Genomic DNA, 27,311 nt, shown 5'->3' with positions numbered 1-27,311 from the left:
AATTATGTTTTATATGCATGTATTTGTTTATTGACTGAATTTCAAGTCACCTTGACCCGTCCTGTGCTGGACCATATAACCCATTGATTGAGAGGGAAGGTCAGGTTAGGCTAAACACCAAACATTACATTAATGCAGCGTGTACAGTAACCAGTAGGAATTAACCTGATTTTAAGCATTTGCACACTCCCATATTGGTATTTAAAAGGTCAGTAATTAGGGTTTTAAAACTGTGCAAAGTAATAAAAAAGTTATACAAATGAACATGTTCTGAGTTTGTCACACCACAGGAAAATGAGCCACACAAATGTTAATAACTATTATAAAAACACAGCTCAAAAAGCTCAGCTGGCTGCTCAGACCATGTCTCAGGATTGTGGGGGCCTGGTTAAATCACGCTTGATTGACAAATCCCTTTCAGTGTTGTCACTAAATCGTTTCACTATACACTACCAAATCCTGTTAGCATTTTCTATTCACATACATACATGACTTGTCTAGAAAGCTTGACTAACTGACTAACTAGAAAACTAGGTTAGACCACCCACATCTGTGTTTTTACTTAACTACATATACCACCCAGAGTATGGCACTAAAATAGTTTTAGCATTTTCCATTCACATACATGAAACAAGTGGCATTAGCTTTGCTATGCTAGACTTTTCAGTTACTTATCAACTCTGGGAGAACCATGCTAATGCACTGTAGTTTGTATATAGTGTTAAGGGAGGGGCTATGCTAAGGTTGGCTCCAGTACTACAATTCAGTACTACAGTACATAGTTCAGCAACTATTTTCTAACATGTATAATGTGTTTACAAACAAATCCCTGAATTTGCTTTACCCAGACTTTAATTTCTCCTCACTGGCCCTGGTGTTCTCTGCCGCAGAGTACTGCGCCCCGGTCTGGTGCCGTAGCACCCACGTGAAGAAGCTGGAAGTTGTTCTCAACAGTGTCCTGCGGACAGTCTCTGGTTGCCTACAGGCAAGGCCAGATTAAGACTTCAGAGGCCCCTGGGCCAGATTCTTGTGGAGGCCCCCCCACACACACATACACGTGCACGCACGCACAGTGGCGTTTTTATATGTCACTTTAGAAAATATATAGAATATTTAGAAGTGGTGGGCTCTGAGGGCCAAGCTAAAAGGACTTTGATCACCCCTGCCGACTTTGACAACCTAGGATGGCTTAGAGTAGATGACAGAGTACAGCAACTTGCAATGGGCCTGGTCTACGAGATAAACTACACGACCCAGGTACCCATGTACATGTCAAAATACTTCCCAAAGGTCAGTGAATACCACAATCACAACACCAGAGGGAGCTCCACAAATCATGTTAAACCCAGATTCGGCTCAAACAAGGGACTAAACACGTTTCGCAATTATGCCACATCAATGTGGAACGCCCTACCCAAAGCTGTAAAGGAATGTGAATCACTACCCACTTTCAAAAACACTCTCAAAGAACACCTACGTGAGACTGCAATTCGAAAATGGCCCCTGTAAATGTCCTAACACAACCCCCTCCAATGTACAGTAAATTACCAAGTATGGTTTTGTCAATATTCCAATGTACAGTTTTGCTTGTACAGTTGTACAGTATCACTGACCCGCCCACCCCTCCCACCCACCTCCCACCTCCAATGTACAGTCCCCCCCGAACCCCCCACCCCACCCCACCTACCCAACCTCCTCCAATGTACAGTTTCTACGTCAAATGTATATACTCTCTTTTCTGGACTCTTTTCGTATCACAAACAGTACTGTATTTGCAAATCTGGTATGTCATAAATGTATAGATGCATGTAGCAGTACTGTCTATCTGTATGTCATGTATGTCATAAATGTTATGGTGAATTGAAAATGGGGGACCCTGATGTAAACAAGACGAAAGTCTTTCTCTGGTCTGCATCCCCTTAACAATTATTGAGCTGTACTGTACTGTACTGTACCCATTCTACAATCTGTTAATAAAGTTTTCAATCAATCAATCAAGAAGAGAAAAGAAACACATCATGTTTAGATGGGGGGATGGCGCCATCCCCAGGATGAAAAAAAACATGCACACACTTTGGAGACAAGAATATAATATTATAATAGTAAGTTTACTTTTACGTGAATGTCAATTTAAATTATAATTAGGGAAGGGAGGGGGTTGAAATGTGTTTTTGTCCTGTGTTACTGTCTGTGAATGAATGAATTAATGAAAATTGTATTTAACAGATTCCAGAATGGGTACAAATAATACAGTACGGTTCAATACACACAATTGTTAAGGGGATGCAGACCAGAGAAAGACGTTTGTCCCCCATTTTCAATTCATATGTATGTATGTATGTATGTATGTATGTATGTATGTATGTATGTATGTATGTATGTATGTATGTATGTATGTATGTATGTATGTATGTATGTATGTATGTATGTATGTATGTATGTATGTATGTATGTATGTATGTATGTATGTATGTATGTGTGTGTGTGTGTGTGTGTGTGTGTGTGTGTGTGTGTGTGTGTGTGTGTGTGTGTGTGTGTGTGTGTGTGTGTGTGTGTGTGTGTGTGTGTGTGTGTGTGTGTGTGTGTGTGTGTGTGTGTGTGTGTGTGTGTGTGTGTGTATGTATGTATGTGTGTGTGTGTGTGTGTGTGTGTGTGTGTGTGTGTGTGTGTGTGTGTGTTGTGTGTGTGTGTGTGTGTGTGTGTGTGTGTGTGTGTGTGTGTGTGTGTGTGTGTGTGTGTGTGTGTGTGTGTGGTGTGTGTGTGTGTGTGTGTGTGTGTGTGTGTGTATGTATGTATGTATGTATGTATGTATGTATGTATGTATGTATGTATGTATGTATGTATGTATGTATGTATGTATGTATGTATGTATGCAGGCAGGCCCGGACTGGCCATCGGGAGCACCGGGAGTTTTCCCGGTGGCCTGGCCTGCACAGATTTAAAAAAAAGATTATAAAAAAAATATATATATACATTTTTATTTTTTTGCCAGGCCATTGTTTCTAGTTGTGGCGGCGGCACGGCGCGATAGTTTGATAACCTACGTGGGTGGGGAACAACCAGGATTTCACTGTCTGCGACAGAGTGATTATGATTATGATGAATTGAAAATGGGGGACCATGATGTAAACAAGACGAAAGTCTTTCTCTGGTCTGAATCCCCTTAACAATTGTATGTATTGAGCTGTACTGTACTGTACCCATTCTGCAATCTGTTAATAAACTTTTCAATCAATCAATCAATCAATCAGTTGGAGAACTATTTGACTCTCTCTCCCTCACGCAGATCACACACACACAATGGAGCCGTGCTGCCGCTTGTGATTGGTGGAGGCGGGACCAGGCGATACAACTGATTGACAGTGGAGGCGGCGAATGGAATGGCAGATGTTGTTAAATCTGACATTACAAAAAAACAATATGTGGTGCAGCGTTTCCGTTAGCCGGTAATTACCGGTATTTGACAGGCAAAATCTGTTGAAGTCCGACATATTTAATCTCTCCGGTCTTAATGTCCGGTGAAAATAATTCCCTCTAAGCACAATTTTATTATTTGAATTGTATTAAAATAGGCTAAAATTAAATAGCCTATGCGATGAACGAAACAATCATTACATTTGTTTCATCGTTGCTTCTAATAATGACAACGACGTTGTCAGCGAGAGCTTAGTGCTGGGTTTGCGAGTGCATGTGCAGCTGCAGAGCCGGAGCAGCAGCGGCACAGTGCAGTACTCCAATTCAGCCATTGGCAATTCAGCTGTTGGGTGGGGGGCGCTGCTGAGCGGTCCCCAGATAGAGCCAGAAAAGAGCCCGAAAACAGCTGAATCTGCTGCTCTGCATCGACATACTCTCGCAAATAAGTCATTGGGAGGTGGAGAGAGAGAGAGTCGTCACGCAAACCCACGATAATGTTGCCGTCTCTCTCTGCCAAATTTCTCAGTTATTCGCTTGATATAATTAATACAAATGTCCAATATAACGGAATTCGTTAGCTCATAAAAATGTGATTATAACAGACTGCTGTTTATTAATGTCGGGCGACTGCCCACAGACACCTATTTGATTTAAAGTCGGCAGCAGCACGGAGTCTCTGGACTTATTTTATTTGGAATATAATGACTATACGCAAAAGTAGCCTAGTTTTAAGTAAAAATATTATAAATCTACATGCCTTGATGATGTCATTCTTTTGTTTTGTTGTCATTATTTTGCCTATCAATTGTTTTTAAGCTCAATAAACTCTGACCGGAATTTCTCTCATTTGACCGGTAGATTGAAATCTACCGGACACTGAGGCCGGCAACAATTTTTTCTAACGGAACCCTGATGTGGTGGTTATGATTGGGGCTGAAGTTGAATAAACAATTTATGAAAGAGAAAGTCAAAATAATTCCAAGATAAGATTGGCTACAAACATAATCACTGCAAAGTTATCAAAAAATAAGAATCTGATCAGCCACAAGGGTTAAGTTGTTGTTCCCTTTCTAATTTCCTCAAAAACATCTAGTCTAGTTAATGTGATCAATATTATTTGACAATTGATGCTTTTTGTTGGAAATTTCAGTCAGTGAACTCATACTTTGAGCTCATTTTATAGTTAAAATGATTGAGACAACGCAATCTTCTGTCTTCGTTGTGCATGCATGCGTGTGCTCACCACACGCGATACATGTGTCACTATTCTGGCAGTGGCTACTGTTATTATAGTATTGTAATGAAAGGTCTGTTATTTAATGTTTGTGTAAAGGGCTATTTTAACTGTTGATGGGTAGTGCATCAGTAAAGTGAATATGGTATTGTGCTCTTGCTCTGTTTGAATAGGTGGAGAGAGTGGTTAACTGTATTATATGTTGTGCTCTTGTTTTTTCTTTTTGTAGGTGGAGAGAAGCATTGCTAGTGCCACAACAGTTTTATTTGAGGTTCATAACAGTACATTGTACTAAGCAATTGTTGGCTCATTCGTTTATGATTCACATGCAATAAAATTCACCAGAATCCAGGAAATTAAGTCTTTGTAACAAAAAATGTCCTGGTGACCCCCAGACCCCCCGCTTAAAAAGTGGCCTGATTGGGGCTATATTTCGCGTTATATCTCCCGGTATGAATTATTTCCCCAGTCCGGCCCTGTATGTATGTATGTATGTATGTATGTATGTATGTATGTATGTATGTATGTATGTATGTATGTATGTATGTATGTATGTATGTATGTATGTATGTATGTATGTATGTATGTATGTATGTATGTATGTATGTATGTATGTATGTATGTATGTATGTATGTATGTATGTATGTATGTATGTATGTATGTATGTATGTATGTATGTATGTATGTATGTATGTATGTATGTATATAAAAGAAAAAAAATACAATAGAAATATTGACTGACGTTGGTTAAGGTTAGAGTATGGAATCAGGGCTGGTGTTCTATCGCCCTGCTCTAAGACAAACTCTAACCTTAACCAACTTCGAAAGAATGCCTAAGCTTAACCGGTGAAATAAAGAGGCGTCACACGATTGGCGCTACCAGAAACGTCAGTGGCCAATCAGAGCGCAGAACGCGAACGCGGAACTGAAAATCCGTTGATAAAAGTATTCAGGCGTCGGGGCTGGGATGTGGAGATGCAAGTTTTGACTTTTTATTGCTGTTTTTACCTCAAACGGAAAACCTCAAACTCTTATGAAGAGGAGAAAAAATACTCAAGATTAGCCACTTGCAGACGGCAGGGTGTGACTAAATATTTTAGTTGATGAAATATGTTTTCATTTCAGTGTCACAGTATGACATCGATCTCCAAAATAAGAAAAAAAATAAAAATAAAATGTGGGGCCTCTAGTGACGAGGGGCCTCCAAAATGTTTTTAAATAAAAGTTAAAAAGAAATAACCAAATATTTGGGGCCTCTAGTGACGAGGGGCCTCCAAAGAAAATTAAAATAAAAGTAAAAAAATAATAATAATAATAATTTGGGGCCTCTAGTGACGAGGGGCCTCCAAAAGGCCTCAAGTGACGAGGGGCCTCCAAAAAAGTTAAAAATAAAAGTAAAAAAAATAATTATACTAATTTGGGGCCTCTTGTGATGAGGGGCCTCCAAAAGGCCTCTAGTGACGAGGGGCCTTCAAAGAAATTTAAAATTAAAGTTAAAAAAAAAAAAAAAAAACGTTGGGGCCTTTAGTGACGAGGGGCATCCAAGAATAATAAAAATAAAAATTTTTAAAAGAATTTTATTTTTTTATTTTTTGGAGGCCCCTCATCATTAGAGGCCCACCGTCCCACGGGCCGCGGCCCGGACGGCCCGGTCGTTAATCCGGCCCTGCCTACAGGCCAAACTGCCCGTACTCGCTGGTATTGCCCCGGCTACCATCAGACGAGAAGCAGCCACACTGGCCCTTTCCCGCAAGACACAGATCAGTGCATCCCACCTCCTTCACAATTCCACCACAGAGACACCACGACGTGTGCGCCTAAAGTCACGGCGCCCCTTTTCCATGCAAGCCTACAGGCTACTCCACACAACACCATCTGGCACTTCCAAGGCCTCCTGGGTCAGGACGAGATGGAGGGACAAGTGGAGGTCAGCAGAACCATCCAGGCTGCACCTCTACATCAATGACCCTCTGGACGTCCCTGGTCAGCAGTGGACAACCCTCAACCGCCTAAGGACTGGCGTCGGACGCTACGGCGCCTCAATGAAGAGGTGGGGCCTCAAGGACAGTGCCTCATGCGAGTGTGGAGCCCCTGCACAGACTGTGGAACATATAATCACCAGTTGCCCCAAACACCGGCCACCGCATGGAGAACGCGGTCTGATGGAACTGGACGATGAAACGTTGGCCTGGCTTGCCTCAACGGAGCTGCAGGTCTAAAGACACACACCAGAAGAAGAAGACTTTAATTTCAGAAAAACAGACTTTTTGGAGATGCAAGATTTTGTTCTGACAGCAAGAATAATCATGTCCTGTATGTGGAAAACCACACAGGTCCATTTTAAAGTTGTCAGTGTTATTCAACTATAATTATCTAAATACAGGATGTTTGTGTTGTGTACATTAGTAGTTATTAATACTCTCAGGTGTATGTTCTATTTTACTTATTTGAATTTTTTTATTATTATTATCATTATTATCATTGTGTGTGTGTGTGTGCAAATGTGAGTGTGTGTGTGTGTGTGTGTGTGTGTGTGTGTGTGTGTGTGTGTGTGTGTGTGTGTGTGTGTGTGTGTGTGTGTGTGTGTGTGTGTGTGTGTGTGTGTGTGTGTGTGTGTGTGTGTGTGTGTGTGTGTGTGTGTGTGTGTGTGTGTGTGTGTGTGTGTGTGTGTGTGTGTGTGTGTGTGCGTGCGTGCGTCGGGAGGGGTTCTCAGGATTCTGTCATAGAATTACAAACCTATTTAGCTTTCATTGGCCAATTGCCAGTGTTAGCAGTGCCACCAGAGGGGAACAACCAGGTACACTGTCCTGGGCCCCGAGCCAGGATGGGACCAGAGGGGCCCTCTAATCGCCAATAGACTTATCAGTCAAGGTGAGGGGGTCACAGTGGGATCATTACAGGTATAGACACAGCGGCCCCAAATTGTGACATCGCCGTCAGAATTCTCTGCTCTCAAAATTCGAATCTCATGCGTGAAATTGTACAACGGAAGGTCGCCGGGTTCGAACAGATGGTGGACTGTTACTGAAGTTTCTTTTTGGGTGGATAAAAAAAAAAAAAAAGTGGATTATGGCTTGTGGACAGCTGAATATCTCGCCCCCTTCAACTCTTGTGATGGTAATGTTTAATTTACACAAGCTAGCCTTGGCTCTTTTAACAATATGCAAAATATGCTGTACTTATACTGAAGTTATTCTTCGTATATACTGTATACTAGGTGATCCTTTGCAGTTCCTTCTAATTTGTGTAACGATAGTGCCTGGGATTCCACGTCATGCTGTGTGTGTGTGTGAGAGAGAGAGAAAAAGAGAGATAGAGATAGAAGGGGATACTAATTAATTTCGCTGCAGGGGGGGCATAACCCATGGGACAATATATTTTTAACTTGTTTCAAATGACAAGATATACCTTTGTGATTATTATTGTACGGATCTGAATACGGGCGTGCGCGTGGGAGCATGCACAAATATATTACAGTGATAATATGCTGCTCCCGACTCCCGAGTCCGAGAGAGAGAGCGAGAGAGAGAGAGAGAGAGAGAGCGAGAGAGAGCGAGAGAGAGAGAGAGAGAGAGAGAGAGAGAGAGAGAGAGAGAGAGAGAGAGAAAGAGAGAGAGAGAGAGAGAGAGAGAGAGAGAGAGAGAGAGAGAGAGAGAGAGAGAGAGAGAGAGAGTTTTGAGACCTGGGCGTGCATGTTTGTGTAGGCGCTATTGGAAATGTGGCTGCATTGACTGTGATCATATATTGATTGATGGCAATGGTGATAGTTGTACTCTACCTACTTAAATATTCGTACCTTGTGGTTTTGCCGAAGCTCTGACGTGCACAGTAGGCTACTCAGTGTGTGGTTTCGCCAATGCGTGCACGCGTGTGTTTGTGTGTGTGTGTGTGTGTGACATTGTGATACCTCGGTACATGTTTGCAAAATGTTTGGTATAGCGCCCCCCCTGGAGAAGAATTCACCAGCCACCACTGGCTCCCAGGAGTGAATGTGTGGAACTGTGTGAGTCTGAAGCAGGGCGATGCTGAGTGTGAAGCAGGGTAAAAAAACAAACACTGATAAGATAAAGGCAATAGAGGTTGTGTACATTCAATTCGATTAAAATGTATTGTCATTATACAGCACAAGTACAGTACAACAAAAATAAGCTGGCATCTGACCATAGTGCAAATGTAACAGTAAAGTGCAATAGCAATATACAGGTGATTAAGCTGGAATATATATATATATATATATATATATATATATATATATATATATATATATATATATATATATATATAGAGAGAGATGATTACTCCTTAGTAATAAGGTACGTACAGTGATACAGGTAAAGATACTATGGTACAGTAGTAGTCATACTGGCCAGCGGTATAACTAGTAAGAGTAGGTAAGGGATATGTACAGATATAGATTTAGTATATACAGGTATGTAAAAAGGATAATCATTATATACAGGTATATTCCGACAGATGTGGATAAATATATATATTCTGTATATACAGCTTTATTGTACATGCTATCATACAAAGTGATATTGCAGGTATATACATTTATGTATATAAAAAGGAGTATGCTGGTATATTCAGACAGATGTGGATAGGTATATATGCAATACATATGTACAGTATATACAGCATTGTATATACCGTGAATTGAGATATACATTTACCTCAAATGATGTATCATATTATCACTTAATATCAATTTGTATTTCAGTGGAGTTATAGGGAACAGCTTGGACTGCAGTTGGTGTTCCTTTTGCACTGTTTGTAACAACTGATAGGAAATAAGGTAGTTTAGAAGATTAATGTTGTCAAGTTGAAACTTTCCTCGTAGAAATTATGTCTTGGCATAGTGTATCTTCATCCGAAGCCTGGCTTTTAACAGCTCAAGCAATCAGAAAGCTGTGTTTATTTACCTGTACCTCATTTCAACCAAGAAGTAGTCTATAAACATTTAAATCCACTTCCAACTTTTTACGCATTCAGCTCACAGACATGCGTGGTCATATTTTATTCACATGACCAATTCTTGATGTTTAAAGATTTATGCAGAGCACCTCCTGCCTCCTAGACTGCAGTATATAAACACACAGACACACAGGCATGGATGCATGCACGCACGCACGCACACACATACACACAATCACACAAAAGATGCACTGACACATGCAATGCAATAAGATGCAATAAGGTATTTCATTGTCTGCAAAGACATTCAAAATTCAGAAAAGGAAAACAAACACACACACACATGCATACACACAGACACACACACACACACATACAGACACACATAAGCAAACAAAACAGGATGCAATAAGATGCAATAAGGTATTTCATTGTTTGCAAAGAAAAAAAAATAGACACACACACATACTGTGGCATATATCACCCCTGTCTCATAGATATGTGAAGGACAGGGGGTACTACTGCCACGGGAGGAGTGGAAGCAATTAGGTAGCTGATTAGTACTGATAGAACACACATGTGCACAATTAGATCACCCACATCCCACACGCACACACACCAGACACACACACTATAATACACTAGGACAGATAGAGTTGCGTTGAGAGGAGGTGAGGTAGGAGTGTTGTATTAAGATTGTTTGTGTACAGAGTTTTGCAAGGTGAGAGGTAGTGAGAGGATAGGTGAAGGCGAGAAGGTGTTCATTGTTTACTGGACCCTAGACTGGCTGAGAAACCCCCTTGTGTACTGACCCTGGACCGGACGACTACTCTGAGTATTGAACAATCCTTTTTCTGTACGAGAGCCTGTTTTGTGTTTTGGACATCGGACTGTATTACGACCATTCTATTTGCCCATCGGACTATATTCTGCCTTGAGTCAATAATATTCATATTGATTGTGTTATGGTTTGTATGAAACCCCAACAGCACAACACAGACAGTTAGATCAGAGTTAGCCAAACACAAAGGGCGTATTTATTTTTACAACAGAAATGTGCAATACTGTTCCTTTAAGGACAAAAAATGCATTGGAGAAAAAACAGCCGTCCAGAGAATTGAGGGGGAAAAATAGGAACTTCCCCTTTAAGGGAAAATGTCAATAGCACGGGGCCCAATCCAGTAACGAAGAAATTAAACACTTCCTCCAAGGGATTTAGGAATAACAAACGAAGGCGGACGAAAGCCCAGAGTCCAGGATAAATGTTCAGGGGAAAAAGTCCTATCAAAGACTCACCAGGGGCAACGTCAAAGGTAAACAAAAGCACAGGTCCAACAGGGAAGCGACAGCGTCTCGCGCAGGAGACCTAACAGCTAAAACTATTCGGGGTGGCCGGGAAGCGATAGCGTCTCGCGCAGGAGACCTCGGGAGTAACAGCAGAAGGATGAGTGAAGACAAAAAGACCCGACGACGAGTGGCAGGCAGTCAGCGTATATGAACCCTCCCGACAAGCTGATTGTGAATCAATCTCAGGTGCGTGACGTTGATCGATTGGCTCGCCCCTCGAGCCCTCACAGTACCCCCCCCTCCACGGGAGCCACCTGGCGACCTGCCTGGCCCGTCAGGTAGGGAACGCTGAAAGACAGAGAGCAGGGCAGGGGTCATGACGGAAAGGTGACTCACCAGGATCTCCCGGGGTCCCAGCGAGCCGAGTCCCTCGACCGGGTAGGGCAACTGCTGTATCGATGTCCCGTAAGGCCGCAGTCGAGGCAAAGACCGGACCAGTATCCGTAATCCCGTTCGGCCGGACTAAGGCGTGCGCGTCCCAGCTGCATGGGTTCCTCCCCGGTCACTGGCTGGGAAGTGGAGGACGCACTAGCCGCAGGAGCGGCAGGACGAGCAGCAGTCCAGTCACGAGTGCGAGAAAACTGGGGAATGGTTGGGGGTCCCTGCCAGGCTTGCTCGCGCCCCCTCTCCCGGAGGCGTCCATCGATGTGGATGGCGAGGCTGATCAGGTCCTCGAGCAGGGCGGGTTCCTCCCGGGTGGCAAGCTGGTCCCTCACAGCCTCGTTAAGGCCCCTCCGGAATCTGACGCGAAACACCCTGTCGTTCATACCGCTCTCGGCTGCGGCCAGCCTGAACTCCAGCGAGTAGTCAGTGACACTGCCACTGCCCTGCAGGAAAGTGCCCAGCCAAACCCCTGAGTCCTGGCCACTAGCTGGGTTGGGGGGCGCTGGGTTTGGGGGCGCGGGGTCAGCTGCGACGGCGGGGGGTAGGTTAACTGAGGCTCCAGCAACAGGTTGGTTTAACAGCAGGGTGCCAAGTGCTGTATTGAGGGCCTGCAGCTGCTGTCTGTGTCGGCTGGGGTCGACATGGTCGGGTCGTAATGTTATGGTTTGTATGAGACCCCAACAGCACAACACAGACAGTTAGATCAGAGTTAGCCAAACACAAAGGGCGTATTTATTTTTACAACAGAAATGTGCAACACTGTTCCTTTAAGGACAAAAAATGCATTGGCGAAAAAACAGCCGTCCAGAGAATTGAGGGGGGAAAATAGGAACGTCCCCTTTAAGGGAAAATGTCAATAGCACGGGGCCCAGTCCAGTAACGAAGAAATTAAACACTTCCTCCAAGGGATTTAGGAATAACAAACGAAGGCGGACGAAAGCCCAGAGTCCAGGATAAATGTTCAGGGGAAAAAGTCCTATCAAAGACTCACCAGGGGCAACGTCAAAGGTAAACAAAAGCACAGGTCCAACGGGGAAGCAATAGCGTCTCGCGCAGGAGACCTAACAGCTAAAACTATTCGGGGTGGCCGGGAAGCGATAGCGTCTCGCGCAGGAGACCTCGGGAGTAACAGCAGAAGGATGAGTGAAGACAAAAAGACCCGACGACGAGTGGCAGGCAGTCAGCGTATATGAACCCTCCCGACAAGCTGATTGTGAATCAATCTCAGGTGCGTGACGTTGATCGATTGGCTCACCCCTCGAGCCCTCATAGATTGATTGTGTGGACATTTGAATATGTTTATTTTTGAACCGTGACAAGTCTGAACACCACCAGGCTTGTCACAATACATACAAACAGACATGCGCACACACACAAACAAGTAATGCAGCCTTTTATTGTTTGCAAAGAGAATCACATTTGAAAGAGAAAACTCAACCCCTGCTTTGAATCTCATCTCTTGACACTCCTTACTCCTTCAAACTCCTTCACACTGCGGTACATTGCTTTACACTCCTTCACACTGTGTTACACTCCTTTACACATTCCTTCAGACTCCTTCATACTCATTTGCACTCCTTCACATAAATTTACAATCCTTTACACTCCTTCACGCTGCTTTACATTCCGTCACATTCCTTCACACTGCTTTACACTGATTCACACTAATCTACACTCCTTCCCACTGCTTTACACTCATTCACACTAATCTAAACTCCTTCCCACTGCTTTACACTCATTCACACTAATCTAAACTCCTTCCCACTGCTTTACACTGATTCACTCATTCACACTAATTTACACTCATTTACACTCCTTCACACTGCTTTACACTCATTCACACTGTTTTACACTCATTCACACTGTTACACCCATTCACACTAATTTACACTCATTCACACTAATCTACACTCATTCACACTGTTTTACACTCATTCACACTAATTTACACTCCTTCCCACTGCTTTACATTGATTTACACTAATCTGCACTCCTTTACACTCATTCACACTGCTTTACACTCATTTACACTGTTTTACACTCATTCACACTGTTTTACACTCATTCACACTGTTTTCCACTCATTCACACTGATTTACACTAATCTACACCCCTTTACACTCATTCACACTGCTACACACTCCTGCACACTGCTTTACACTAATTTACACTGCTTTACACTCATTTGCACTGCTTTACACTCATTTACACCAATCTACACTAATTCACACTGCTTTACACTCCTTCACACTGATCCACACTCCTTCACAATGCTGTACAATCATTCACACTAATCTACACTCATTTACACTGCGTTACACTCATTCACACTAATCTACACTCATTTACACTGCTTTACACTCATTCACACTAATCTACACTCATTTACACTGCTTTACACTCATTCACACTAATCTACACTCATTTACACTGCTTTACACTCATTCACACTTATCTACACTCATTTACACTGCTTTACACTCATTCACACTTATCTACACTCATTTACACTGCTTGTCAGGAGAGTTCCAAAATACCTCCCAGGTTGAACAGCAGATGGCCCTCGGGGAGACAACAGCTGAAGAAGAAGAGGCATTCAGGTGCTCAACACAGGAAGTGGGCAAAACAGCACGTCGAGACGACACTTCCTCCAGCTCCTATAGAAATCCTAGCCATCTCATGAACTCTCTTGAACTTTCACCTGTTTACTTAGCTTCTCAAATATACCCAGAGTTCCCCGGTGGACACAAAGCCTTACACTCTTTCACACTGCTTTACACTCCTTCATACTCCTTTACACTGCTTTACACTCATTTTACCTCATACACTAACATCCTCATACGTTTCCTGATCAAAAATTGTGACTGATCAAAATTAGATTAGATTCAAATGTATTGTCATCATACAGCACAAGTACAATACAACAAAAATAAGTTTGGCATCTAACCAGAGTACAAATGTAACAGTGAAGTGCAATAGTAACATACAATGCATACCATATATAAATACTACTGAGTAGGGGTGTAACAATAAACAAAAAACACGGTACGGTACGTACCTCGGTTTTGAAGTCAAGGTTCGGTACGGGTTTTCGGTACAGTGGGGGAAAGTTTGGCTTTCCATGTTCCACTCAGGGGTGATGTAGTGTGCAGTAACTAATTGTACTTGTAGGGCTGTCAACGAATATTCTATATTGAAATTAATAATCGACTTGTACTTTTTTATAATTATACTAGATTGTGAAAAAAACAGCCCCCGGTGGGCGGTCGTTAGTGGTTAACATACCGTTGTATTCGTTCGGTACACTACACAGCCGTTCGGTACGGTACACACTGAAACTGTTCGGTTCGGTACGGATACGTGTACCATTACACCCCTACTACTGAGTAATAGTGCTCATCAGATGCATGTACAGAGTTGTAGTATTAATATATGTACAGTGATACAGCCATACAGGTATAAGTCATACTGTAGAACATGACATCTCAGCCCGACCGTCCACCAGCGCAGTGGCGGCTGGCCACTAGGGGCGCTCGGGCGCCGACCCCCCTGGTTAACCCTGGTTAAAAGAGAGAAGAATAGGATTTTTTTTTTGTTGTTGTTTTTTTTATAGTCCTATAAATAATATAAACATTTTTGAGTGCACGCCGTGCACTGTTTCATCGCTGTATCCGTCGCAGCCAATCAGTGCGTAACGTGCTGTGCGTTGAAATATGATGTATTATGATGGAACACGGGCGCATTTTGAAGCGGTCTAAGCAAGAGGCGTCTATCATTTCCGTAGCCGCATTTCTCGGAGACGCTCTCTGATTGGCCGACGCGGCGATGACAGTACTTTTCCGTAGCCGCATTTCTCGGTTTTGTTTAAAAGTGGACGGTAGAACGGTAGTTTGCAGGATGTTCGATGCTGTGTGTTGTGATGCAGTCTCGAGTCTGGACAGTGGGCAGTGGAATGGATATACATCGACAACAGTCTGGGGGACAGTCAGTGGACCACGTTTCAATTAAACAAAGTGAGTTAATTCTCTCTCTCTCTCTCTCTCTCTCTCTCTCTCTCTCTCTCTCTCTCTCTCTCTCTCTCTCTATCTCTCTCTCTCTCTCTCTTAGCCACTCAGCTAACGTTATCCGCTGTTAGCCACTCAGCTAATGCTAAACTAACTAACGCTCTCTCTCTCTCGCTCTCTCTCTCTCTCTCTCTCTCTCTCTCTCTCTCTCTCTCTCTCTCTCTCTCTCTCTCTCTCTCTCTCTCTCTCTCTCTCTCTCTCTCTCTCTCTCTCTCTCTCTCTCTCTCTCTCTCTCTCGTGGAGTTTCGTTTGGATTGAAAATAAGTGGAGTATTGTTCAATATCGTCTATGTTTGAATGAATGAATGAATGAAAACTTTATTAACAGATTGCAGAATGGGTACAATACAGTACGGCTCAATACACACAAATCACAATTGGGGATGCAGACCAGAGAAAGACGTTTGTCTTGTTTACATCAGGGTCCCCCCATTTTCGATTCATATCGATAGTTTAATAGCTAGCCTTGCCTCGTTTAACAATATGCAAAATATGTGTATAGCCCTGTACTTATACTGAAGTTATTCTTGGTATATACTACTACACATACTAGGTCTGATTGTGTAACGAATCGATTCCACGTTGCGCTGTGTGTGAGAGAGAGAAAGAGAGAGAAGGAGAGATAGAGGGGGATACTAATTAATTCCGCCCCCCCCGTGAAGAATTCACGAGCCGCCACTGCACCAGCGGTGTGTGTGGCAACATGGTCCAGGCGATGCTGGACAGCCAGGAGAGGGTCGTCAACAGCCTGGAGAGGTTCGCTAACAGCCAGAGGGCCGCGGTGGACCGGGCTTGCGGCTAGCCTGGCCCAAATAAAACGCACAATTCCCTGACACCCTTGTTTGAGTATTACTGAAGTGATGTGCTTAGTTCTTGAGATAAATTGTAAACTGTATTTAATAATAGTGACAAAATAGTCAAAATCATGTTTAATTAAAGGCTTTATTCATCCTACATCCGTGCAATTAATCGCTGTCGGACTTGGACAGCACGTCTGAGAGCAGAATGTAGATGTGTCCAATCTATTTCACTATAGCTATATCCGCGCGATTGGGTTTAGTTCTTATTTATTTATTCACTGTCTTTTGCAGTGTTGGTGTAGTGCTTTTATTCATTGTCGGACATCACAATGCCTCGTATTTATTATTATCATAATTATTTCATTCCGAGGATGTCTGTAGAATCGACGTGAACGCAATCAACATGATTTCTCCCAAATAAAAAACAGGGCGCACAGACTGCTCTTTGGCATTCATAACTCCTGCTCTTAGCTACGAGCAAATCCCAGAGAAGGAACCATTAGTGCATGCGAAAATCATAAGTGGAGCTATGATGAAATCTGTTTGTAACTTTTCTTGTACGTCCGTTGATGAATGAGGACCATTGATTTGAATGGTGGGTTAGCTGAGCATGGATGCTCTTTTTAACCTTTATTTACCAGGGTAGGTTAGCTGAGCACGGATGATCGTTTTAATCTTTATTTACCAGGGTAGGTTAGCTGAGCATGGATGCTCTTTTTAACCTTTATTTATCAAGGTAGGTTAGCTGAGCATGGATGCTCTTTTTAACCTTTATTTACCAGGGTAGGTTAGCTGAGCATGGATGCTCTTTTTAACCTTTATTTATCAGGTTAGCTAAGCATGGATGCTCTTTCTAACCTTAATTTACCAGGGTAGGTTAGCTGAGCATGGGTGCTCTTTTTAACCTTTATTTACCAGGGTAGGTTAGCTGAGCATGGGTGCTCTTTTTCAGCAACGCCCTGCTTCACACTCAGTACAACCACAGCAGTGGTTGCTCAAGGGCACTACAGTGGTTGGTATTGAGGGAGGGGAGAGCAGCATAATTTGTCCACTTCCCCGTCCATATTTTTCACACGCCTGCTTCTCTAAAAGATATAAAAAAAATATGTAACTTAGTTAAAAGTTTAAAACCCATAGCTGTCTATATACTATTATGATCATAGTCACTCTGCATACAGTCTGCTGTTTTCTCTCAGGGATACTGTAGCTTCTAGTCAGTGAAATAATGAAGATGAAGAACATGAAGATTACTTTTATGTAATGTACACAAGGCAATTTAAATGTGTCTTTTCGCCTATCCCTCCTAGTTACACATACACACAGTCCTCATACCCCCTCTTAGTTACACATACACACATAGGTCAGAGCGCCCCTGGAGCAGTTTTTGGGGTTCAGTGTCTTGCTCAATGGTACATAGGCAGGATGGTGGACACCTTAGATGTAATACCAGCCACCCTTCAGTCACCAGCTCACAGCTGGAATACACCCTCCTGTCAGTAGCAGGGATTGAACCGGCAACCTTTCAGTTACTGGCCGGCCTCTTTACCTCTATACCATCCTGCATCCCCAGGAGGGGCCCCCTGGAACCCTCTCAACCTTCTCCCTGGGGGTCCGCAGTTGAGAACCACTATCCCCACATGATGCGGAGAGTCCAAACCAGACACCCAAACACCCCCAAAAAGAACACAACTAACACAATTTAATTTCCAGAAATGCAATACAAAAAGATTCAAAAGAAGAAAATTACCTTGACACAAAAATGAATTATAATAATTAAAAACAGGGGAAGAGAAACGGCTGAGGACAGCTTTGATGGTAATTATGCTATTAAAAAAAATCCATTTATCTAGGTAGTCTGACTTTCATAAACACCTGCCAGAGTTGCTGGGGAACGGTTGTGTGCAGAGATAAGAACATAATGCAGTGTCAGTCGTAAAACGTGAGAGAACTTTAAAGGAACTTCAAAAGCACCTGTGACTGGAGAAAAAGTGGATAAAAAAAAGCACCTGTGACATATCCATGAAGACTGAAAAACACCTGCACCAGACATCAGTAATAATAATAAAAAACAAAACAAAAAACAATATAGTGCCTTGAGAAGCTGAGGAATGATATGCTGCCATCGGGGAACCAGAAAAACACTTGTAGGCCTACCGTTCTGCAAATGGTCTGAAAGATAAACAGAGAGAGGGAGGATATTATGAATAAAAAGGAAAATGTTGCATTCCATTTATAAATCATTCAAACAGAAGCAAAGGTGTTGTGTGTGTGTGCGTGCGTGCGTGTGTGTGTGTGTGTGTGTGTGTGTGTGTGTGTGTGTGTGTGTGTGTGTGTGTGTGTGTGTGTGTGTGTGTGTGTGTGTGTGTGTGTGTGTGTGTGTGTGTGTGTGTGTGTGTGTGTGTGTGTGTGTGTGTGTGTGTGTGTGTGTGCATGTGCATGTGGATGTGTGTGTGTGTGTGTGCATGTGCGTGGGTGTGTGTATGTGTGTTTTCTTTTGTGCTTACATGTATTAGGAAATACATGTATTTACCTTCATTCTGCATACATGAATCTTTGTACGGGTGGAGCAACTCAATGTGTGTGTCTTAGGGCTGAGCCCAAACGTTCGAACCTTCGTTCGCTACGTTGGCATTCGAATTCTAAATCAACATTCGAATAAAACAAATTTTATAATTTTTTTTCTTTTTTTTTGTGTCTATTCATTCTGTTTAAACAAATGGGGTTTTTCTTCACAGTTGCAGATAAAGATTAGGCTACACTATTATAGTATTAAGCCCGGAGCCCTATTTTCTGAAAATCCACCTAAAATATGCCAAATCTTATATTTCAAATGCCCAAGTTCAATTTGGATTTGAGGCGTGCATAAGCACAGATAATGAAATCTACTGTATGTACAGTCGCTTTTTAAAATGTTGCCACGGTGGCACCATTTTGAAACTAATTTCAAATCTAATTGTTGCTACATGCTAAAAATAGGGAAGAGAAACCTCTGCGCTTCAATATATACCAATAACGTTACGTTTTGTGGTTTATTATCCCGTGCGTGTGTGCGTGCGTGTGTGTGCGTGTGTGTGTGTGTGTATGAGTGTGTACGTGTGTGTGCCTGTGTTTGTGTTGGTGTGTGAGTATGTGGGTGTGTGTGTGTGTGTGCGTGCGTGCAAGTGTTTGTGTGTGCATGTAGGTGCATGCGCTTCATAACACAGATCATTAAATGCAAATGTTATCATGGTTGCTCTGTATTGCTGTATCCCATGTATCCTGTCCCTGTCGTGGTTAGTGTTATTATTAATTTGTAGCTTTAGTACCTTTATGTTTTCGCCCTTTTGCCAGCATTGCTGAGGTTTTGTTTGTAGTGTTTCAGTTTGTAGTGTTTCTAAGTAAAGCTCTTCCCCTTGGAATTACAGCAAGTTCAGATCTATGTTACTCTATTTCATTAGCACTCAACATGAATTATCGTTATTGTATCATAAACTTCAGAATGTCATCGTTCAAAAGAGACCAGGCTCATGCATGTGCTATAAGTATAAAGTATAGTATTTTAGTTTTCCAAAAAGGTATGCAGTCCTCAAAAACGAAAACTAAAATGCCCACTTTTGGGGGCGCAGGTTAAGAGGCTAGCTTCCTCTTCAGCGCTCTCCTACTACGTCATAATGGTCTGTTGATCTGATTGGTTGAAGTTAGCCCTGTGATGGACAGTGATAGGCAGATGGTTCATCCAATCACCTGACAATAATTTTTGCACCTAGTGCATCAGGTGACCTGCTGGTGTTGACTCCTTTATCGTCTATTTTCTGCTTCATCACATGCTATCAATAAATACCTTGTACCTTTATATATTCTGTTTCATCATTATGTGCAGGCCAACTTAATTTCCTGTTGCAGTGTTTTGCGGATAGCAAATATACTCATGGAATCAGCTAATAGGAAATAAACTTGGATCCTAGCGGTTCCCTAGCAACGCAATTCCACTAAAACCACATGCGCCAGTGATGTCATCACTGAGTTGTCTTAAGATGTCTTTAGTCCCCATGGGGAACTTCTGGAATTATAGCAGCACAGGGGATAATTATCTGCTCATTACTGGCGGCAACTCTGTCAGCACAAAAATATGGATGCAATTACGGTAGCTGGCATGAATAACATTTCCCATAATCCAATGAAATTAAAATGGTAAGAAAAATTATAAATAAAGAAATAAAAGTCTGTCTTTGTCCTTGAGCGAAAACAAATTTAAGAAGTGTGTAACTGACATCAGGACGAACTTCACCCCACTTTTCAGTTGAAGCTGGAAGAAATAAATAAATATATACAATCATATAATATATAAATATTAATTATATACATATATATATATATATATATATATATATATATATATATATATATATATATATATATATATATATATATATATATATATATATATATATATATATATATATATATATATATATATACATTATATTAATTACGACGAGCTTGCAAAACAAGACATAGTTTATCAGCCATTTCGTACATATAGGCACAATAAACATGAATAATCAATAAAAGATCAGTTAGGACAGTTACAAGTCGACACAGTGGTCGGATATCATACTTTTAAATGCAGCAAAAGAAGGAAGAACCTTCAGCTTCAGAGTCAGTTGGAGGGCATTCCAGGTGTTGGAAGCATCAAAGGAAAAAGCAGCAAACTTGAGAAACCCTTAGAACCTACGTGTAGAATAGGTTCCAAGAGTCCATTGATTCATTGATTGACATCCTACTGTAGAGTTGTCACGTCAGCTCTGGCTCTCTCTCCCATCACGTTATCACCGAGTCTGACGACAGAGCGGCTGCACTACATACAACGTCTGCAGACCAGGCTGCAGAAACAAATTAGTGGGGGGGCATAAAATGTTCTCGAGGGGCCACAATGGCTTTTCAACACAGGTTCCCTTTTATACGTTTCAGCTGGGACAACGGCACTGTGGCTTGCTTTGCGCTGCCCATGGTGCTGAACTAAACAGCAGAGAGGCAATTGAAAAATCTAATTTCTCTCTATCTTAAGAACATTCACTTATACAAAAACAGACTGAACGGATATATATAACAGACCTGCTGGGGCAGCGGACTGAGAGCAGGGGACACAAACAGGCTGGATAAGATGGTCAGGAAGGCCAGTAGCGTGGTTGGGGTGGAGCTGCACTCTAGCGAGGGTGGCGGAGAGGAGGAACCTTGCTAAGCTCCAGGCCATCAGGGAAAACCCCTCCCACCCACTATACACAGACTTGGCTGACAGGAGGAGCATGTTATAGGCTCACACTACCTAAATGCAGCACTGAACGGCACAGGAAGTCCTTCATTCCGACAGCCATCAGACTATACAATGCATCACTGTGCCTCACTGCGTCACTGAGCAGAGTGACAGTGACCATCTTCCTGGACTCTTACTTTTTAAACAGCACTGTGCAATATTACACCTACTGTAGACTTCAGTATATTTTTACTGTATTTATTTACTGTATCTTTTATTCTATTTTTATTCTATTTAATTGTATTCTATTCTTAGGCCATTTGTTTTGTTATTCTTATTTGTGACTTGTTCTGTCTAAATGTTTAATGTTGAGCGATTTGCAGTGTCAAATTTTCCCTCACATTTCTATTCTATTCTATTCTATATATTCGATATATTTGAAAAGTCTCCATTTATTCAACACTTCTGAATTCACTGACAAACTGAACTGACAAAAATAAGGTGCATAAAAAAGCAAACAAAATTCCTCCACAGGCTACTCACCATCATTAGTAGAGCGGCAAGCGGCGTTTGGGGACAGAGTGAAATCTTCTTAAAACACTGCCCCTCGACTCATTCCTGAACTTTTTTCTTAAGTCCTTCTCAAATGCCAACTGATGATAACTTACATTTATTTAACCTTTATTTACCCAGGCAAGCAAGTAAGATCAAATCCTTATCTTATTTATTGTGAAAAATATGCATAATGTTGTGTTTTTGGGGGGGGAAACCCTGCATATATCGGTATCGGTTGATCGGTTGGTCAACCGTTTTGGTAGTGAGTGAGTGAGTTGCAGTGAAAGGGTTAAACGATGGGGCTTGGGAGCAGAGGTAATGTATCTTCTGTAGATAGTCCCAAAAAAATAAAACACAATGCAATGTGGGGAAATCATTCATGGATGACTCTTACGGGTCAGTCGGGTTATAGAATCTATTTTCAGAAACAGAAACATCTGATATTTAAAGGAACACGTCAACATTTTTGGGAAATTAGCTTACCGTCTTCTCCAAAGAGAGAGACAAGAAGATAGATACCAGTTTCCTCTCTGTGTGTTCAATAGAAAGCTATCTGGCTGCATGTTAGCCTAGCGTAGCACAATGAAACGGACATGACCGGTTAGCCTTCGGGAGAGGTGTTAGTTGGACAATGCCTAGGCTAACCAACAAGCTCAACAAGCTGGTGAGGAAGGCTAGCTCCGTGGAGGGAGTCGAGCTACCTAGACTAGAGGTGATGGCAGAGAGGGGGATGAGGAGGAAGCTGGCTGCCATCCTGGGCCCTCATTTATCAACGTTGCGTATGCACAGATATGTGCGTAACCCCTGCATACGATAATTTCTAAGCAAAGTGTGGGACTTATCAAATTGAACTTGTGCTTGACTTTGTGCATATATCTACGCACAGCTCGGAGCATGCGTAGCTGACGCCCGGTTGTAGAATATGAAGCCTGCATGTCTGCAACGCGGAAATAAGCTTCCGTGCATTACTTTCAACACTGGCGTGTTCAACATATGACCCGTAATTCATTATAGTTCATTGTAAAATAGCGACAGTAGTGTAATTATAACGGGCTCACGCGCAAACAAGAGGTTTGCCTGCTTGTTTGGCACGGGGGAGCAGACGCAGAACACCCACCTCCAAACGCGATTAAATATTGTTTCAAATAAAAAGCGACATACTATTATTTTGTGTCATGTTTCCAAATAAGATTGGCCACAGCGAAATGCTTTCTACTTCAATTTGTTGGTTAGAATAGATACCTCCGTTGAAACGTCACTGAGACTAAAAGTAAAAGACAGTCTTTTTTTTGTGAGCTCCGCCCACAGACGTGATAATAATAATAATAATAATAATAATAATAATAATAATAATAATAATAATAATAATAATAATAATAATAATAATAATAATAATAATAATAATAATAATAATAATAATAATAATAATAATAATAATAATAATAATAATAATAATAATAATAATAATAATAATAATAATAATAATAATAATAATAATAATAATAATAATAATAATAATAATAATAATAATAATAATAATAATAATAATAATAATAATAATAATAATAATAATAATAATTGTTACAAAGGGTCAGATTAAACCGAATATATATATTTATTGCTTGAGATCCCATGTATAATATTTGTATATCGTTTGATATCCCTTGTATATTCTTTGTACATATACACGGAATGTCCCTTTACCTGGTACAGGACAGACCATAATATTCGTTCTCCTATTGGAAGCGATCCCCTAGGCGCCACGGCCATACCCCCAATGTCTAGTTCAAAGTCACCGCTAAGACATGCCTGAACATGCCCGGTTTTGCGCAGTAATACGAGACAGAAATAAGGCTGGTACTAGATTATTCACCGTACGTATAAATACGTTGCAGGTGGATACAGCAGTTAGTTACCCGAAACGTGTTACCCTCAAACGAGTTAACCCAACAAGTTAAAGCCTTCATCACGAGTCAACGACCAAGTGAAGTGAGCAACCTTGCGTCTAAATAGAGCAATTATAACCGCGTGCGAATAGGATAGTAAAAGTGTCAGAGCTTAGTGAAATAACGTCAAGTTCGACCTAGTTAAATGTGAAGTACCGTGCACAGGAGAATCTACACCGGTGAATGCAGAGCCTTTTTTCCGGCTGGATTATTGTTTTGGTACCGTGGTTGCTGGAGCAGAGAACCGTCTACCCGCTGCTGTGTGGGATTTACCCGTGAGGAGCATCACTTGAGCCCGTCTCTAGGAGAGGCTGGCTGGCTTTCACCTATGCTGTCGCGCATACTTGGATTATAGCTGCTGCTTTCGTCTGCCGATCAAGGGAGTAATGTACCGCCTCCCGTAGCTGGAGCTTATTGATTCCCCGTTGATCCAGACTTTTGCATTCGAACATTCCTCCCCCCTGCTGGCTTACAACCGGAGGGAACCCCCTTAGTATCTCCAGCTGACCTACTAGTGTACTATATATAATTCTTATGCTACGGGTGGTATTAATTATCTCCTGCGTAATATGCTCATGGACTTACGCTCTTGACCTATTCATGCACATTCTTCGCCTTACAAGCGCAACTCTCAATCTTAATAAATAATGTAAGATAATCTTGGTGCTCTTCTAATAAATATTATTATAAACAGTACTTTCTTGTTAAGCCGTGTTATTGTGGGGGTGTTCATCACATATACCTGTGTACTGTATGGCCAGTAGTAATGTACATAACGCAGTAGTGGTTTAATGATACCATACTTATTAATACAGTCAGGGAATTTTACCCCTCAGTTACAATAATAATAATAATAATAAATAATAGCTTCATTTTATATAGCGCCTTTCAAGAGACCCAATGTCGCTTTACTTAGATGGGGGGGGGGGGGGGGGGGGATAACAAAGTAATAAACATAGTGGACAGACACAACATATGAATATGATGATGGGATTCAAGTTTGCGTTTCTATTGATCACATAGGCAGGCTATACATGGCACGGTCCATCGTGATATTGTAGATGGATCGAGCAATAGCTGTTACTGTACCACCCATGTAGCTGTCAAAGCTCCATCACAAATGCAGTTATGTGAATAGAAAGGGATTCCACTCAGTGATGGGCATTTGCCTGATAAATGTCATTGCTGCCGGGAGGAAAGGCATGCTGCATGTTTTCAATTAATTAAATAAAACGGATACTTTTTGCAAGGGTTTACTGACTTGCAAAAAATCATACAAATAATCAACCGACTACATACTGTAACTTTTCAGTGCATGTTCTTATTTACATTGTGACAACAGCCTTGTGAGCTCCCGCACACAGACATGATGTAATTCAAGTGCAAGTTTGTATTGATCACATAATAGGCAGGCTACACATGGCGAATATAGGCTACATCATACATGGCAGTGAGATTCATTGTTCTTGTGGGGCGGCGTGGCTCAGGGGTAGAGCGGTTGGTCCAATGATCCAAGGGTTGGTGGTTCGAATCCCGCTCAAGCCCATGTCCATCCCACTGCCGTTGTGTCCTTGGACAAGACACTTAACCTACTTGCCTCGTATGAATGTGTATGCATGTGAATGAATGTTGGTGGTGGTCACGATTTGGAATTAAATTGAGGAGAACTTTAATCCCTGGGTATTAATCGAACAAAACGAAAAAAGCAGTCATATTCCAGCACGGTCTTTATTAGTTAATATTGTCTTTAAGTTAATAGATATCATATCCGACATCACCGTACGTGTACATGTCTGTCAGCCTGCGTATTTCTCCATAACATGCTTCCCTCGGCTTAGTCCACTTTTCCACATTTCATGGGGGTGTTCCATTACCGTATATGGTTAATTACGGGCGGTGCTATATGCAAATACGTAAAACCGTGCACGAGCTGCAGCGTAGGATCAAAGTGATATTTATCAAGGACAGGTGTGCGTACGACCTGTGTACGCACGTGTGATAAATCCTGTTTTGTTTGTGCGTACACACATTCTAAATTATGTGCTTAAGAACAAAGATAGAACACTTTCTAAGAATTGTTGATAAATGAGGGCCCTGGAGAACCCCTACCACCCTCTCTATGACGAACTAGTCAAGATGAGAAGCACGTTCAGCCACAGACTCATACCCCCCGACACTCAACTAACCGCCTCGGACAGTCCTTCATACCAGCGGCCATCAGGCTCCACAACAGTGGGCAGCGACTGCTGCCAGACATTGACCTAGAACTAATAGGAACCCAAGGAGGACAATAACACTACCGTAGGCATACTGCACCTTATGTGGATACTGTGATACTGTGAATAATGTATATTTCAGTTAGTTAGATAGTAAATTATATTGACCTATTTGTTTACACTGCTTGTGTTGTTTTTACTACCTGTACCCCCCCCCCCCCCTTCCCCCATGCTGCTATGATGCCTGAATTTCCCCAAGGGGATCAATAAAGGAATATCTTATCTTAACTTAACCGTCATGTCCGCTTCCCATTCATTGTGCTAAGCTAGGCTAACGTGCAGCCAGATAGCTTTCTACTGAACGCAACAGAGAGGAAACTGGTATCTATCTTCTTGTCTCTCTCTGGAGAAAAGGATAAGCGAATTTCCCAAAATGTTTGTGTGTTCTTTTAACTATATGTGGGACAGACAAGATCTTTTCATAGTCATCTAGTTTTGCATTAATTAGCAGATGTACTATGTCTCCATACTGTGTTTCAGTGCTGTGTCAGCGCATGAGAAACGTCTAGCAGAACCCATTATCGCTGTGCAGCACTATAGGGAAAAATATGATCTGAATTGTTTGCACACTCCTACGCAGACAGTTATTTATATTATATAATATTTTTATATGCAAAAATTATACATTATTTTACTCACCACCTACAAGGTCCTCAACGACCTGCCGCCCCCACCTGTCTTACCTCCTCCAACAACATGCCCCCTCACGGCGCCTCAGGTCCGCTGACGCCAGCCTCCTGTCAACCGGCCAACCGCTGAACCTGGGGTAACAGAGTGTTCTCTGTCGCTGCACCCTCTCTGTGGAATACTTACAATCCACATCGAAAATGCCGCACACTGTCAACATTCAAAACAGCCTCAAACCCCATCTCTTCACACAGGCCTTCCCACCAAAACCCCCTATGTTTTTATTTCTTGTTGACACAAATCTAATTTAGATTAAAATGTATTGTCACTCATTGTCATTATTGTCAACGTTTGGCATCCAACCCAGAGTGCTTAATGTAACAGTAAAGTTCAATAGTGATATGCAATGTACAGGTGATTAAACTGGGTATAAAATATATAAATCAGTACTGCTTGTAACGGTTTAACTAAGCCAGAACACAGATGCAGACACAAACATGCTGAGACGATGTGGAAT

This window comes from Notolepis coatsorum, assembly GCF_963971535.1.
Source record: "Notolepis coatsorum genome assembly, chromosome: 1".
In the NCBI taxonomy this organism is placed as follows: Eukaryota; Metazoa; Chordata; class Actinopteri; order Aulopiformes; family Paralepididae; genus Notolepis; species Notolepis coatsorum.
This window is presented reverse-complemented; position numbering follows the sequence as displayed.